The sequence below is a fragment of the Nothobranchius furzeri genome, chromosome 5, assembly GCF_043380555.1.
Source record: "Nothobranchius furzeri strain GRZ-AD chromosome 5, NfurGRZ-RIMD1, whole genome shotgun sequence".
NCBI lineage: Eukaryota > Metazoa > Chordata > Actinopteri > Cyprinodontiformes > Nothobranchiidae > Nothobranchius > Nothobranchius furzeri.
In genome coordinates, this window is record NC_091745.1 from 31858931 (window position 1) to 31877611 (window position 18681).

Sequence of the window (18681 nt, forward strand, 5' to 3'; positions counted from 1 at the left end):
TTAGCACTTATGGTTTGTAAATGGCACCCAGAATTATGTTTCACGAAGCACAATTTCACATCATTCTGGGTTCATTTGTGTGAAAACAAGGTCCAGTCAGGTTGAAACGTTACAAGAAGGTAGAATCAATTGAGTTGTAACTGATCTGAATGTTTCATGATGATCGCACATTCCTATAGGGGGTCAAACCATGTCCCAAAGGTCACCGGATCTGGTGTCAATTTAAAGAAGTAGTCCAGTTACACATTTGGGGGCTTATAACTTGGCTTCTGAATGTCCTAGAGAGATCAGGTTTGTTTTAGTGTACTCCAATCAACAGCCCCTATTACCTCAAAAAGGAATGGAGTCATTAGCACTTATGGTTTTTAAATGGCACCCAGAAATATGTTGCACGAAGCACAATTTCACATCATTCTGGGTTCATTTGTGTGAAAACAAGGTCCAATCAGGCTGAAACGTTACAAGAAGGTAGAATCAATTGAGTTGTAAGTGATCTGAACGTTTCATGATGATCGCACATTCCTATAGGGGGTCAAACCATGTCACAAAGGTCACCGGATCTGGTGTCAATTTAAAGAAGTAGTCCAGTTACACATTTGTGGGCTTATAACTTGGCTTCTGAATGTCCTAGAGAGATCAGGTTTGTTTTAGTGTACTCCAATCAACAGCCCCTATTACCTTAAAAAGGAATGGAGTCATTAGCGCTTATGGTTTTTAAATGGCACCCAGAAATATGTTGCACGAAGCACAATTTCACATCATTCTGGGTTCATTTGTGTGAAAACAAGGTCCAATCAGGCTGAAACGTTACAAGAAGGTAGAATCAATTGAGTTGTAAGTGATCTGAACGTTTCCTGATGATCACACATTCCTATAGGGGGTCAACCATGTCCCAAAGGTCACCGGGCCTGTTGTCACTTTAAAGAAGTAGTCCAGTTACACCTTTGTGGGCTTATAACTTGGCTTCTGAATGTCCTAGAGAGGTCAGGTTTGTTTTAGTGTACTCCAATCAACGGCCCCTACAACCACAAAAAGGAATGGAGTCATTAGCACTTATGGTTTGTAAATGGCACCCAGAATTATGTTGCACGAAGCACAATTTCACATCATTCTGGGTCCATTTGTGTGAAAACAAGGTCCAATCAGGCTGAAACGTTACAAGAAGGTAGAATCTATTGAGTTGTAAGTGATCTGAACGTTTCATGATGATCGCACATTCCTATAGGGGGTCAAACCATGTCCCAAAGGTCACCGGGCCTGGTGTCACTTTAAAGAAGTAGTCCACTTATAACTTGGCTTCTGAATATCCTAGAGAGGTCAGGTTTGTTTTAGAGTACTCCAATTAACAGCCCCCATTACCCCAAAAAGGAATGGAGTCATTAGCACTTATGGTTTTTAAATGGCACCCAGAATTATGTTGCACGAAGCACAATTTCACATCATTCTGGGTTCATTTGTGTGAAAACAAGGTCCAATCAGGCTGAAACATTACAGGGAGGTAGAATCTATTGAGTTGTAAGTGATCTGAACGTTTCATGATGATAGCACTTTCCTAAGGGGTCAAACCATGTCCGAAAGGTCACCAGATCTGGTGTCAATTTAAAGAAGTAGTCCAGTTACACATTTGTGGGCTTATAACTTGGCTTCTGAATGTCCTAGAGAGATCAGGTTTGTTTAAGTGTACTCTAATCAACAGCCCCTACAACCACAAAAAGGAATGGAGTCATTAGCACTTATGGTTTGTAAATGGCACCCAGAATTATGTTTCACGAAGCACAATTTCACATCATTCTGGGTTCATTTGTGTGAAAACAAGGTCCAGTGAGGTTGAAACGTTACAAGAAGGTAGAATCAATTGAGTTGTAACTGATCTGAATGTTTCATGATGATCGCACATTCCTATAGGGGGTCAAACCATGTCCCAAAGGTCACCGGATCTGGTGTCAATTTAAAGAAGTATTCCAGTTACACATTTGTGGGCTTATAACTTGGCTTCTGAATGTCCTAGAGAGATCAGGTTTGTTTTAGTGTACTCCAATCAACAGCCCCTATTACCTCAAAAAGGAATGGAGTCATTAGCACTTATGGTTTTTAAATGGCACCCAGAAATATGTTGCACGAAGCACAATTTCACATCATTCTGGGTTCATTTGTGTGAAAACAAGGTCCAATCAGGCTGAAACGTTACAAGAAGGTAGAATCAATTGAGTTGTAAGTGATCTGAACGTTTCATGATGATCGCACATTCCTATAGGGGGTCAAACCATGTCACAAAGGTCACCGGATCTGGTGTCAATTTAAAGAAGTAGTCCAGTTACACATTTGTGGGCTTATAACTTGGCTTCTGAATGTCCTAGAGAGATCAGGTTTGTTTTAGTGTACTCCAATCAACAGCCCCTATTACCTTAAAAAGGAATGGAGTCATTAGCGCTTATGGTTTTTAAATGGCACCCAGAAATATGTTGCACGAAGCACAATTTCACATCATTCTGGGTTCATTTGTGTGAAAACAAGGTCCAATCAGGCTGAAACGTTACAAGAAGGTAGAATCAATTGAGTTGTAAGTGATCTGAACGTTTCATGATGATCACACATTCCTATAGGGGGTCAACCATGTCCCAAAGGTCACCGGGCCTGTTGTCACTTTAAAGAAGTAGTCCAGTTACACCTTTGTGGGCTTATAACTTGGCTTCTGAATGTCCTAGAGAGGTCAGGTTTGTTTTAGTGTACTCCAATCAACGGCCCCTACAACCACAAAAAGGAATGGAGTCATTAGCACTTATGGTTTGTAAATGGCACCCAGAATTATGTTGCACGAAGCACAATTTCACATCATTCTCGGTCCATTTGTGTGAAAACAAGGACCAATCAGGCTGAAACGTTACAAGAAGGTAGAATCTATTGATTTGTAAGTGATCTGAATGTTTCATGATGATCGCACATTCCTATATGGGGTAAAACCATGTCCCAAAGGTCACCGGGCCTTTTGTCACTTTAAAGAAGTAGTCCAGTTACACCTTTGTGGGCTTATAACTTGGCTTCTGAATTTCCTAGAGAGGTCAGGTTTGTTTTAGTGTACTCCAATCAACAGCCCCTACAACCACAAAAACGAATGGAGTCATTAGCACTTATGGTTTGTAAATGGCACCCAGAATTATGTTGCACGAAGCACAATTTCACATAATTCTGGGTCCATTTGTGTGAAAACAAGGTCCAATCAGGCTGAAACGTTACAAGAAGGTAGAATCTATTGAGTTGTAAGTGATCTGAACGTTTCATGATGATCGCACATTCCTATAGGGGGTCAAACCATGTCCCAAAGGTCACCGGGCCTGGTGTCACTTTAAAGAAGTAGTCCACTTATAACTTGGCTTCTGATTATCCTAGAGAGGTCAGTTTTGTTTTAGAGTACTCCAATTAACAGCCCCCATTACCCCAAAAAGGAATGGAGTCATTAGCACTTATGGTTTTTAAATGGCACCCAGAATTATGTTGCACGAAGCACAATTTCACATCATTCTGGGTTCATTTGTGTAAAAACAAGGTCCAATCAGACTGAAACATTACAGGGAGGTAGAATCTATTGAGTTGTAAGTGATCTGAACGTTTCATGATGATAGCACTTTCCTAAGGGGTCAAACCATGTCCGAAAGGTCACCAGATCTGGTGTCAATTTAAAGAAGTAGTCCAGCTACACATAATGTGGGCTTATAACTTGGCTTCTGGATGTCCTAGAGAGATCAGGTTTGTTTTAGTGTACTCCAATCAACAGCCCCTACAACCACAAAAAGGAATGGAGTCATTAGCACTTATGGTATGTAAATGGCACCCAGAATTATGTTGCACGAAGCACAATTTCACATCATTCTGGGTCCATTTGTGTGAAAACAAGGTCCAACCAGGCTGAAACGTTACAAGAAGGTAGAATCTATTGAGTTGTAAGTGATCTGAACGTTTCATGATGATAGCACTTTCCTAAGGGGGTCAAACCATGTCCCAAAGGTCACCGGATCTGGTGTCAATTTAAAGAAGTAGTCCAGTTACACATTTGTGGGCTTATAACTTGGCTTCTGAATGTCCTAGAGAGATCAGGTTTGTTTTAGTGTACTCTAATCAACAGCCCCTACAACCACAAAAAGGAATGGAGTCATTAGCACTTATGGTTTGTAAATGGCACCCAGAATTATGTTTCACGAAGCACAATTTCACATCATTCTGGGTTCATTTGTGTGAAAACAAGGTCCAATCAGGCTGAAACATTACAGGAAGGAAGAATATATTGAGTTGTAAGTGATCTGAACGTTTCATGATGATCGCACATTCCTATAGGGCGTCAAACCATGTCACAAAGGTCACCGGATCTGGTGTCAATTTAAAGAAGTAGTCCAGTTACACATTTGTGGGCTTATAACTTGGCTTCTGAATGTCCTAGAGAGGTCAGGTTTGTTTTAGTGTACTCCAATCAACGGCCCCTACAACCACAAAAAGGAATGGAGTCATTAGCACGTATGGTTTGTAAATGGCACCCAGAATTATGTTGCACGAAGCACAATTTCACATCATTCTCGGTCCATTTGTGTGAAAACAAGGTCCAATCAGGCTGAAACGTTACAAGAAGGTAGAATCTATTGAGTTGTAAGTGATCTGAATGTTTCATGATGATCGCACATTCCTATATGGGGTAAAACCATGTCCCAAAGGTCACCGGGCCTGGTGTCACTTTAAAGAAGTAGTCCAGTTACACCTTTGTGGGCTTATAACTTGGCTTCTGAATTTCCTAGAGAGGTCAGGTTTGTTTTAGTGTACTCCAATCAACAGCCCCTACAACCACAAAAAGGAATGGAGTCATTAGCACTTATGGTTTGTAAATGGCACCCAGAATTATGTTGCACGAAGCACAATTTCACATCATTCTGGGTTCATTTGTGTGAAAACAAGGTCCAGTCAGGCTGAAACGTTACAAGAAGGTAGAATCAATTGAGTTGTAAGTGATCTGAACGTTTCATGATGATCGCACATTCCTATAGGGGGTCAAACCATGTCCCAAAGGTCACCGGATCTGGTGTCAATTTAAAGAAGTAGTCCAGTTACACATTTGTGGGCTTATAACTTGGCTTCTGAATGTCCTAGAGAGATCAGGTTTGTTTTAGTGTACTCCAATCAACAGCCCATATTACCCCAAAAAGGAATGGAGTCATTAGCACTTATGGTTTTTAAATGGCACCCAGAAATATGTTGCACGAAGCACAATTTCACATCATTCTGGGTTCATTTGTGTGAAAACAAGGTCCAATCAGGCTGAAACGTTACAAGAAGGTAGAATCAATTGAGTTGTAAGTGATCTGAACGTTTCATGATGATCGCACATTCCTATAGGGGGTCAAACCATGTCACAAAGGTCACCGGATCTGGTGTCAATTTAAAGAAGTAGTCCAGTTACACATTTGTGGGCTTATAACTTGGCTTCTGAATGTCCTAGAGAGGTCAGGTTTGTTTTAGTGTACTCAAATCAACGGCCCCTACAACCACAAAAAGGAATGGAGTCATTAGCACGTATGGTTTGTAAATGGCACCCAGAATTATGTTGCACGAAGCACAATTTCACATCATTCTCGGTCCATTTGTGTGAAAACAAGGTCCAATCAGGCTGAAACGTTACAAGAAGGTAGAATCTATTGAGTTGTAAGTGATCTGAATGTTTCATGATGATCGCACATTCCTATATGGGGTAAAACCATGTCCCAAAGGTCACCGGGCCTGGTGTCACTTTAAAGAAGTAGTCCAGTTACACCTTTGTGGGCTTATAACTTGGCTTCTGAATTTCCTAGAGAGGTCAGGTTTGTTTTAGTGTACTCCAATCAACAGCCCCTACAACCACAAAAAGGAATGGAGTCATTAGCACTTATGGTTTGTAAATGGCACCCAGAATTATGTTGCACGAAGCACAATTTCACATCATTCTGGGTCCATTTGTGTGAAAACAAGGTCCAATCAGGCTGAAACGTTACAAGAAGGTAGAATCTATTGAGTTGTAAGTGATCTGAACGTTTCATGATGATCGCACATTCCTATAGGGGGTCAAACCATGTCCCAAAGGTCACCGGGCCTGGTGTCACTTTAAAGAAGTAGTCCACTTATAACTTGGCTTCTGAATATCCTAGAGAGGTCAGGTTTGTTTTAGAGTACTCCAATTAACAGCCCCTATTACCTCAAAAAGGAATGGAGTCATTAGCACTTATGGTTTTTAAATGGCACCCAGAATTATGTTGCACGAAGCACAATTTCACATCATTCTGGGTTCATTGGTGTGAAAACAAGGTCCAATCAGGCTGAAATGTTGCAAGAAGGTAGAATCTATTGAGTTGTAAGTGATCTGAACGTTTCATGATGATCGCATATTCCTATAGGGGGTCAAACCTTGTCCCAAAGGTCACCGGGCCTGGTGTCACTTTAAAGTAGTCCAGTTACACCTTTGTGGGCTTATAACTTGGCTTCTGAATGTCCTAGAGAGGTCAGGTTTGTTTTAGTGTACTCCAATCAACAGCCCCTACAACCACAAAAAGGAATGGAGTCATTAGCACTTATGGTTTTTAAATGGCACCCAGAATTATGTTGCACGAAGCACAATTTCACATCATTCTGGGTCCATTTGTGTGAAGACAAGGTCCAATCAGGTTGAAACGTTACAAGAAGGTAGAATCTATTGAGTTGTAAGTGATCTGAACGTTTCATGATGATCGCACATTCCTATATGGGGTAAAACCATGTCCCAAACGTCACCGGGCCTGGTGTCACTTTAAAGAAGTAGTCCAGTTACACATTTGTGGGCTTATAACTTGGCTTCTGAATATCCTGGAGAGATCAGGTTTGTTTTAGTGTACTCCAATCAACAGCCCCTACAACCACAAAAAGGAATGGAGTCATTAGCACTTATGGTTTGTAAATGGCACCCAGAATTATGTTGCACGAAGCACAATTTCACATCATTCTGGGTTCATTTGTGTGAAAACAAGGTCCAGTCAGGCTGAAACGTTACAAGAAGGTAGAATCAATTGAGATGTAAGTGATCTGAACGTTTCATGATGATCGCACATTCCTATAGGGGGTCAAACCATGTCCCAAAGGTCACCGGATCTGGTGTCAATTTAAAGAAGTAGTCCAGTTACACATTTGTGGGCTTATAACTTGGCTTCTGAATGTCCTAGAGAGATCAGGTTTGTTTTAGTGTACTCCAATCAACAGCCCCTATTACCCCAAAAAGGAATGGAGTCATTAGCACTTATGGTTTTTAAATGGCACCCAGAAATATGTTGCACGAAGCACAATTTCACATCATTCTGGGTTCATTTGTGTGAAAACAAGGTCCAATCAGGCTGAAACGTTACAAGAAGGTAGAATCAATTGAGTTGTAAGTGATCTGAACGTTTCATGATGATTGCACATTCCTATAGGGGGTCAAACCATGTCCCAAAGGTCCCCAGATCTGGTGTCAATTTAAAGAAGTAGTCCAGTTACACATTTGTGGGCTTATAACTTGGCTTCTGAATGTCCTAGAGAGATCAGGTTTGTTTTAGTGTACTCCAATCAACAGCCCCTATTACCCCAAAAAGGAATGGAGTCATTAGCACTTATGGTTTTTAAATGGCACCCAGAAATATGTTGCACGAAGCACAATTTCACATCATTCTGGGTTCATTTGTGTGAAAACAAGGTCCAATCAGGCTGAAACGTTACAAGAAGGTAGAATCAATTGAGTTGTAAGTGATCTGAACGTTTCATGATGATCACACATTCCTATAGGGGGTCAAACCATGTCCCAAAGGTCACCGGGCCTGGTGTCACTTTAAAGAAGTAGTCCAGTTACACCTTTGTGGGCTTATAACTTGGCTTCTGAATGTCCTAGAGAGGTCAGGTTTGTTTTAGTGTACTCCAATCAACGGCCCCTACAACCACAAAAAGGAATGGAGTCATTAGCACTTATGGTTTGTAAATGGCACCCAGAATTATGTTGCACGAAGCACAATTTCACATCATTCTGGGTCCATTTGTGTGAAAACAAGGTCCAATCAGGCTGAAACGTTACAAGAAGGTAGAATCTATTGAGTTGTAAGTGATCTGAATGTTTCATGATGATCGCACATTCCTATATGGGGTCAAACCATGTCCCAAAGGTCACCAGGCCTGGTGTCACTTTTAAGAAGTAGTCCAGTTACACCTTTGTGGGCTTATAACTTGGCTTCTGAATTTCCTAGAGAGGTCAGGTTTTTTTTAGTGTACTCCAATCAACAGCCCCTACAACCACAAAAAGGAATGGAGTCATTAGCACTTATGGTTTGTAAATGGCACCCAGAATTATGTTGCACGAAGCACAATTTCACATCATTCTGGGTCCATTTGTGTGAAAACAAGGTCCAATCAGGCTGAAACGTTACAAGAAGGTAGAATCTATTGATTTGTAAGTGATCTGAACGTTTCATGATGATTGCACATTCCTATAGGGGGTCAAACCATGTCCCAAAGGTCACCGGGCCTGGTGTCACTTTAAAGAAGTAGTCCACTTATAACTTGGCTTCTGAATATCCTAGAGAGGTCAGGTTTGTTTTAGAGTACTCCAATTAACAGCCCCCATTACCCCAAAAAGGAATGGAGTCATTAGCACTTATGGTTTTTAAATGGCACCCAGAATTATGTTGCACGAAGCACAATTTCACATCATTTTGGGTTCATTTGTGTGAAAACAAGGTCCAATCAGGCTGAAACATTACAGGGAGGTAGAATCTATTGAGTTGTAAGTGATCTGAACGTTTCATGATGATCGCACATTCCTATAGGGGGTCAAACCATGTCCCAAAGGTCACCGGATCTGGTGTCAATTTAAAGAAGTAGTCCAGTTACACATTTGTGGGCTTATAACTTGGCTTCTGAATGTCCTAGAGAGATCAGGTTTGTTTTAGTGTACTCCAATCAACAGCCCATATTACCCCAAAAAGGAATGGAGTCATTAGCACTTATGGTTTTTAAATGGCACCCAGAAATATGTTGCACGAAGCACAATTTCACATCATTCTGGGTTCATTTGTGTGAAAACAAGGTCCAATCAGGCTGAAACGTTACAAGAAGGTAGAATCAATTGAGTTGTAAGTGATCTGAACGTTTCATGATGATCGCACATTCCTATAGGGGGTCAAACCATGTCACAAAGGTCACCGGATCTGGTGTCAATTTAAAGAAGTAGTCCAGTTACACATTTGTGGGCTTATAACTTGGCTTCTGAATGTCCTAGAGAGGTCAGGTTTGTTTTAGTGTACTCCAATCAACGGCCCCTACAACCACAAAAAGGAATGGAGTCATTAGCACGTATGGTTTGTAAATGGCACCCAGAATTATGTTGCACGAAGCACAATTTCACATCATTCTCGGTCCATTTGTGTGAAAACAAGGTCCAATCAGGCTGAAACGTTACAAGAAGGTAGAATCTATTGAGTTGTAAGTGATCTGAATGTTTCATGATGATCGCACATTCCTATATGGGGTAAAACCATGTCCCAAAGGTCACCGGGCCTGGTGTCACTTTAAAGAAGTAGTCCAGTTACACCTTTGTGGGCTTATAACTTGGCTTCTGAATTTCCTAGAGAGGTCAGGTTTGTTTTAGTGTACTCCAATCAACAGCCCCTACAACCACAAAAAGGAATGGAGTCATTAGCACTTATGGTTTGTAAATGGCACCCAGAATTATGTTGCACGAAGCACAATATCACATCATTCTGGGTCCATTTGTGTGAAAACAAGGTCCAATCAGACTGAAACATTACAGGGAGGTAGAATCTATTGAGTTGTAAGTGATCTGAACGTTTCATGATGATAGCACTTTCCTAAGGGGTCAAACCATGTCCGAAAGGTCACCAGATCTGGTGTCAATTTAAAGAAGTAGTCCAGCTACACATAATGTGGGCTTATAACTTGGCTTCTGGATGTCCTAGAGAGATCAGGTTTGTTTTAGTGTACTCCAATCAACAGCCCCTACAACCACAAAAAGGAATGGAGTCATTAGCACTTATGGTATGTAAATGGCACCCAGAATTATGTTGCACGAAGCACAATTTCACATCATTCTGGGTCCATTTGTGTGAAAACAAGGTCCAACCAGGCTGAAACGTTACAAGAAGGTAGAATCTATTGAGTTGTAAGTGATCTGAACGTTTCATGATGATAGCACTTTCCTAAGGGGGTCAAACCATGTCCCAAAGGTCACCGGATCTGGTGTCAATTTAAAGAAGTAGTCCAGTTACACATTTGTGGGCTTATAACTTGGCTTCTGAATGTCCTAGAGAGATCAGGTTTGTTTTAGTGTACTCTAATCAACAGCCCCTACAACCACAAAAAGGAATGGAGTCATTAGCACTTATGGTTTGTAAATGGCACCCAGAATTATGTTTCACGAAGCACAATTTCACATCATTCTGGGTTCATTTGTGTGAAAACAAGGTCCAATCAGGCTGAAACATTACAGGAAGGAAGAATATATTGAGTTGTAAGTGATCTGAACGTTTCATGATGATCGCACATTCCTATAGGGCGTCAAACCATGTCACAAAGGTCACCGGATCTGGTGTCAATTTAAAGAAGTAGTCCAGTTACACATTTGTGGGCTTATAACTTGGCTTCTGAATGTCCTAGAGAGGTCAGGTTTGTTTTAGTGTACTCCAATCAACGGCCCCTACAACCACAAAAAGGAATGGAGTCATTAGCACGTATGGTTTGTAAATGGCACCCAGAATTATGTTGCACGAAGCACAATTTCACATCATTCTCGGTCCATTTGTGTGAAAACAAGGTCCAATCAGGCTGAAACGTTACAAGAAGGTAGAATCTATTGAGTTGTAAGTGATCTGAATGTTTCATGATGATCGCACATTCCTATATGGGGTAAAACCATGTCCCAAAGGTCACCGGGCCTGGTGTCACTTTAAAGAAGTAGTCCAGTTACACCTTTGTGGGCTTATAACTTGGCTTCTGAATTTCCTAGAGAGGTCAGGTTTGTTTTAGTGTACTCCAATCAACAGCCCCTACAACCACAAAAAGGAATGGAGTCATTAGCACTTATGGTTTGTAAATGGCACCCAGAATTATGTTGCACGAAGCACAATTTCACATCATTCTGGGTTCATTTGTGTGAAAACAAGGTCCAGTCAGGCTGAAACGTTACAAGAAGGTAGAATCAATTGAGTTGTAAGTGATCTGAACGTTTCATGATGATCGCACATTCCTATAGGGGGTCAAACCATGTCCCAAAGGTCACCGGATCTGGTGTCAATTTAAAGAAGTAGTCCAGTTACACATTTGTGGGCTTATAACTTGGCTTCTGAATGTCCTAGAGAGATCAGGTTTGTTTTAGTGTACTCCAATCAACAGCCCATATTACCCCAAAAAGGAATGGAGTCATTAGCACTTATGGTTTTTAAATGGCACCCAGAAATATGTTGCACGAAGCACAATTTCACATCATTCTGGGTTCATTTGTGTGAAAACAAGGTCCAATCAGGCTGAAACGTTACAAGAAGGTAGAATCAATTGAGTTGTAAGTGATCTGAACGTTTCATGATGATCGCACATTCCTATAGGGGGTCAAACCATGTCACAAAGGTCACCGGATCTGGTGTCAATTTAAAGAAGTAGTCCAGTTACACATTTGTGGGCTTATAACTTGGCTTCTGAATGTCCTAGAGAGGTCAGGTTTGTTTTAGAGTACTCCAATCAACGGCCCCTACAACCACAAAAAGGAATGGAGTCATTAGCACGTATGGTTTGTAAATGGCACCCAGAATTATGTTGCACGAAGCACAATTTCACATCATTCTCGGTCCATTTGTGTGAAAACAAGGTCCAATCAGGCTGAAACGTTACAAGAAGGTAGAATCTATTGAGTTGTAAGTGATCTGAATGTTTCATGATGATCGCACATTCCTATATGGGGTAAAACCATGTCCCAAAGGTCACCGGGCCTGGTGTCACTTTAAAGAAGTAGTCCAGTTACACCTTTGTGGGCTTATAACTTGGCTTCTGAATTTCCTAGAGAGGTCAGGTTTGTTTTAGTGTACTCCAATCAACAGCCCCTACAACCACAAAAAGGAATGGAGTCATTAGCACTTATGGTTTGTAAATGGCACCCAGAATTATGTTGCACGAAGCACAATTTCACATCATTCTGGGTCCATTTGTGTGAAAACAAGGTCCAATCAGGCTGAAACGTTACAAGAAGGTAGAATCTATTGAGTTGTAAGTGATCTGAACGTTTCATGATGATCGCACATTCCTATAGGGGGTCAAACCATGTCCCAAAGGTCACCGGGCCTGGTGTCACTTTAAAGAAGTAGTCCACTTATAACTTGGCTTCTGAATATCCTAGAGAGGTCAGGTTTGTTTTAGAGTACTCCAATTAACAGCCCCTATTACCTCAAAAAGGAATGGAGTCATTAGCACTTATGGTTTTTAAATGGCACCCAGAATTATGTTGCACGAAGCACAATTTCACATCATTCTGGGTTCATTGGTGTGAAAACAAGGTCCAATCAGGCTGAAATGTTGCAAGAAGGTAGAATCTATTGAGTTGTAAGTGATCTGAACGTTTCATGATGATCGCATATTCCTATAGGGGGTCAAACCTTGTCCCAAAGGTCACCGGGCCTGGTGTCACTTTAAAGTAGTCCAGTTACACCTTTGTGGGCTTATAACTTGGCTTCTGAATGTCCTAGAGAGGTCAGGTTTGTTTTAGTGTACTCCAATCAACAGCCCCTACAACCACAAAAAGGAATGGAGTCATTAGCACTTATGGTTTTTAAATGGCACCCAGAATTATGTTGCACGAAGCACAATTTCACATCATTCTGGGTCCATTTGTGTGAAGACAAGGTCCAATCAGGTTGAAACGTTACAAGAAGGTAGAATCTATTGAGTTGTAAGTGATCTGAACGTTTCATGATGATCGCACATTCCTATATGGGGTAAAACCATGTCCCAAACGTCACCGGGCCTGGTGTCACTTTAAAGAAGTAGTCCAGTTACACATTTGTGGGCTTATAACTTGGCTTCTGAATATCCTGGAGAGATCAGGTTTGTTTTAGTGTACTCCAATCAACAGCCCCTACAACCACAAAAAGGAATGGAGTCATTAGCACTTATGGTTTGTAAATGGCACCCAGAATTATGTTGCACGAAGCACAATTTCACATCATTCTGGGTTCATTTGTGTGAAAACAAGGTCCAGTCAGGCTGAAACGTTACAAGAAGGTAGAATCAATTGAGATGTAAGTGATCTGAACGTTTCATGATGATCGCACATTCCTATAGGGGGTCAAACCATGTCCCAAAGGTCACCGGATCTGGTGTCAATTTAAAGAAGTAGTCCAGTTACACATTTGTGGGCTTATAACTTGGCTTCTGAATGTCCTAGAGAGATCAGGTTTGTTTTAGTGTACTCCAATCAACAGCCCCTATTACCCCAAAAAGGAATGGAGTCATTAGCACTTATGGTTTTTAAATGGCACCCAGAAATATGTTGCACGAAGCACAATTTCACATCATTCTGGGTTCATTTGTGTGAAAACAAGGTCCAATCAGGCTGAAACGTTACAAGAAGGTAGAATCAATTGAGTTGTAAGTGATCTGAACGTTTCATGATGATTGCACATTCCTATAGGGGGTCAAACCATGTCCCAAAGGTCCCCAGATCTGGTGTCAATTTAAAGAAGTAGTCCAGTTACACATTTGTGGGCTTATAACTTGGCTTCTGAATGTCCTAGAGAGATCAGGTTTGTTTTAGTGTACTCCAATCAACAGCCCCTATTACCCCAAAAAGGAATGGAGTCATTAGCACTTATGGTTTTTAAATGGCACCCAGAAATATGTTGCACGAAGCACAATTTCACATCATTCTGGGTTCATTTGTGTGAAAACAAGGTCCAATCAGGCTGAAACGTTACAAGAAGGTAGAATCAATTGAGTTGTAAGTGATCTGAACGTTTCATGATGATCACACATTCCTATAGGGGGTCAAACCATGTCCCAAAGGTCACCGGGCCTGGTGTCACTTTAAAGAAGTAGTCCAGTTACACCTTTGTGGGCTTATAACTTGGCTTCTGAATGTCCTAGAGAGGTCAGGTTTGTTTTAGTGTACTCCAATCAACGGCCCCTACAACCACAAAAAGGAATGGAGTCATTAGCACTTATGGTTTGTAAATGGCACCCAGAATTATGTTGCACGAAGCACAATTTCACATCATTCTGGGTCCATTTGTGTGAAAACAAGGTCCAATCAGGCTGAAACGTTACAAGAAGGTAGAATCTATTGAGTTGTAAGTGATCTGAATGTTTCATGATGATCGCACATTCCTATATGGGGTCAAACCATGTCCCAAAGGTCACCAGGCCTGGTGTCACTTTTAAGAAGTAGTCCAGTTACACCTTTGTGGGCTTATAACTTGGCTTCTGAATTTCCTAGAGAGGTCAGGTTTTTTTTAGTGTACTCCAATCAACAGCCCCTACAACCACAAAAAGGAATGGAGTCATTAGCACTTATGGTTTGTAAATGGCACCCAGAATTATGTTGCACGAAGCACAATTTCACATCATTCTGGGTCCATTTGTGTGAAAACAAGGTCCAATCAGGCTGAAACGTTACAAGAAGGTAGAATCTATTGATTTGTAAGTGATCTGAACGTTTCATGATGATTGCACATTCCTATAGGGGGTCAAACCATGTCCCAAAGGTCACCGGGCCTGGTGTCACTTTAAAGAAGTAGTCCACTTATAACTTGGCTTCTGAATATCCTAGAGAGGTCAGGTTTGTTTTAGAGTACTCCAATTAACAGCCCCCATTACCCCAAAAAGGAATGGAGTCATTAGCACTTATGGTTTTTAAATGGCACCCAGAATTATGTTGCACGAAGCACAATTTCACATCATTCTGGGTTCATTTGTGTGAAAACAAGGTCCAATCAGGCTGAAACATTACAGGGAGGTAGAATCTATTGAGTTGTAAGTGATCTGAACGTTTCATGATGATAGCACTTTCCTAAGGGGGTCAAACCATGTCCCAAAGGTCACCAGATCTGGTGTCAATTTAAAGAAGTAGTCCAGCTACACATATGTGGGCTTATAACTTGGCTTCTGAATGTCCTAGAGAGATCAGGTTTGTTTTAGTGTACTCCAATCAACAGCCCCTACAACCACAAAAAGGAATGGAGTCATTAGCACTTATGGTTTGTAAATGGCACCCAGAATTATGTTGCGCGAAGCACAATTTCACATCATTCTGGGTCCATTTGTGTGAAAACAAGGTCCAATCAGGCTGAAACGTTACAAGAAGGTAGAATCTATTGAGTTGTAAGTGATCTGAACGTTTCATGATGATCGCACATTCCTATAGGGGGTCAAACCATGTCCCAAAGGTCACCGGATCTGGTGTCAATTTAAAGAAGTAGTCCAGTTACACATTTGTGGGCTTATAACTTGGCTTCTGAATGTCCTAGAGAGATCAGGTTTGTTTTAGTGTACTCCAATCAACAGCCCATATTACCCCAAAAAGGAATGGAGTCATTAGCACTTATGGTTTTTAAATGGCACCCAGAAATATGTTGCACGAAGCACAATTTCACATCATTCTGGGTTCATTTGTGTGAAAACAAGGTCCAATCAGGCTGAAACGTTACAAGAAGGTAGAATCAATTGAGTTGTAAGTGATCTGAACGTTTCATGATGATCGCACATTCCTATAGGGGGTCAAACCATGTCACAAAGGTCACCGGATCTGGTGTCAATTTAAAGAAGTAGTCCAGTTACACATTTGTGGGCTTATAACTTGGCTTCTGAATGTCCTAGAGAGGTCAGGTTTGTTTTAGTGTACTCCAATCAACGGCCCCTACAACCACAAAAAGGAATGGAGTCATTAGCACGTATGGTTTGTAAATGGCACCCAGAATTATGTTGCACGAAGCACAATTTCACATCATTCTCGGTCCATTTGTGTGAAAACAAGGTCCAATCAGGCTGAAACGTTACAAGAAGGTAGAATCTATTGAGTTGTAAGTGATCTGAATGTTTCATGATGATCGCACATTCCTATATGGGGTAAAACCATGTCCCAAAGGTCACCGGGCCTGGTGTCACTTTAAAGAAGTAGTCCAGTTACACCTTTGTGGGCTTATAACTTGGCTTCTGAATTTCCTAGAGAGGTCAGGTTTGTTTTAGTGTACTCCAATCAACAGCCCCTACAACCACAAAAAGGAATGGAGTCATTAGCACTTATGGTTTGTAAATGGCACCCAGAATTATGTTGCACGAAGCACAATATCACATCATTCTGGGTCCATTTGTGTGAAAACAAGGTCCAATCAGGCTGAAACGTTACAAGAAGGTAGAATCTATTGAGTTGTAAGTGATCTGAACGTTTCATGATGATCGCACATTCCTATAGGGGGTCAAACCATGTCCCAAAGGTCACCGGGCCTGGTGTCACTTTAAAGAAGTAGTCCACTTATAACTTGGCTTCTGAATATCCTAGAGAGGTCAGGTTTGTTTTAGAGTACTCCAATTAACAGCCCCTATTACCTCAAAAAGGAATGGAGTCATTAGCACTTATGGTTTTTAAATGGCACCCAGAATTATGTTGCACGAAGCACAATTTCACATCATTCTGGGTTCATTGGTGTGAAAACAAGGTCCAATCAGGCTGAAATGTTGCAAGAAGGTAGAATCTATTGAGTTGTAAGTGATCTGAACGTTTCATGATGATCGCATATTCCTATAGGGGGTCAAACCTTGTCCCAAAGGTCACCGGGCCTGGTGTCACTTTAAAGTAGTCCAGTTACACCTTTGTGGGCTTATAACTTGGCTTCTGAATGTCCTAGAGAGGTCAGGTTTGTTTTAGTGTACTCCAATCAACAGCCCCTACAACCACAAAAAGGAATGGAGTCATTAGCACTTATGGTTTGTAAATGGCACCCAGAATTATGTTGCACGAAGCATAATTTCACATCATTCTGGGTTCATTTGTGTGAAAACAAGGTCCAGTCAGGCTGAAACGTTACAAGAAGGTAGAATCAATTGAGTTGTAAGTGATCTGAACGTTTCATGATGATCGCACATTCCTATAGGGGGTCAAACCATGTCCCAAAGGTCACCGGATCTGGTGTCAATTTAAAGAAGTAGTCCAGTTACACATTTGTGGGCTTATAACTTGGCTTATGAATATCCTAGAGAGGTCAGGTTTGTTTTAGAGTACTCCAATTAACAGCCCCTATTACCTCAAAAAGGAATGGAGTCATTAGCACTTATGGTTTTTAAATGGCACCCAGAATTATGTTGCACGAAGCACAATTTCACATCATTCTGGGTTCATTGGTGTGAAAACAAGGTCCAATCAGGCTGAAATGTTGCAAGAAGGTAGAATCTATTGAGTTGTAAGTGATCTGAACGTTTCATGATGATCGCATATTCCTATAGGGGGTCAAACCTTGTCCCAAAGGTCACCGGGCCTGGTGTCACTTTAAAGTAGTCCAGTTACACCTTTGTGGGCTTATAACTTGGCTTCTGAATGTCCTAGAGAGGTCAGGTTTGTTTTAGTGTACTCCAATCAACAGCCCCTACAACCACAAAAAAGGAATGGAGTCATTAGCACTTATGGTTTGTAAATGGCACCCAGAATTATGTTGCACGAAGCACAATTTCACATCATTCTGGGTTCATTTGTGTGAAAACAAGGTCCAGTCAGGCTGAAACGTTACAAGAAGGTAGAATCAATTGAGTTGTAAGTGATCTGAACGTTTCATGATGATCGCACATTCCTATAGGGGGTCAAACCATGTCCCAAAGGTCACCGGATCTGGTGTCAATTTAAAGAAGTAGTCCAGTTACACATTTGTGGGCTTATAACTTGGCTTCTGAATGTCCTAGAGAGATCAGGTTTGTTTTAGTGTACTCCAATCAACAGCCCCTATTACCCCAAAAAGGAATGGAGTCATTAGCACTTATGGTTTTTAAATGGCACCCAGAAATATGTTGCACAAAGCACAATTTCACATCATTCTGGGTTCATTTGTGTGAAAACAAGGTCCAATCAGGCTTAAACGTTACAAGAAGGTAGAATCAATTGAGTTGTAAGTGATCTGAACGTTTCATGATGATTGCACATTCCTATAGGGGGTCAAACCATGTCCCAAAGGTCCCCAGATCTGGTGTCAATTTAAAGAAGTAGTCCAGTTACACATTTGTGGGCTTATAACTTGGCTTCTGAATGTCCTAGAGAGATCAGGTTTTTTTTAGTGTACTCCAATCAACAGCCCCTATTACCCCAAAAAGGAATGGAGTCATTAGCACTTATGGTTTTTAAATGGCACCCAGAAATATGTTGCACGAAGCACAATTTCACATCATTCTGGGTTCATTTGTGTGAAAACAAGGTCCAATCAGGCTGAAACGTTACAAGAAGGTAGAATCAATTGAGTTGTAAGTGATCTGAACGTTTCATGATGATCACACATTCCTATAGGGGGTCAAACCATGTCCCAAAGGTCACCGGGCCTGGTGTCACTTTAAAGAAGTAGTCCAGTTACACCTTTGTGGGCTTATAACTTGGCTTCTGAATGTCCTAGAGAGGTCAGGTTTGTTTTAGTGTACTCCAATCAA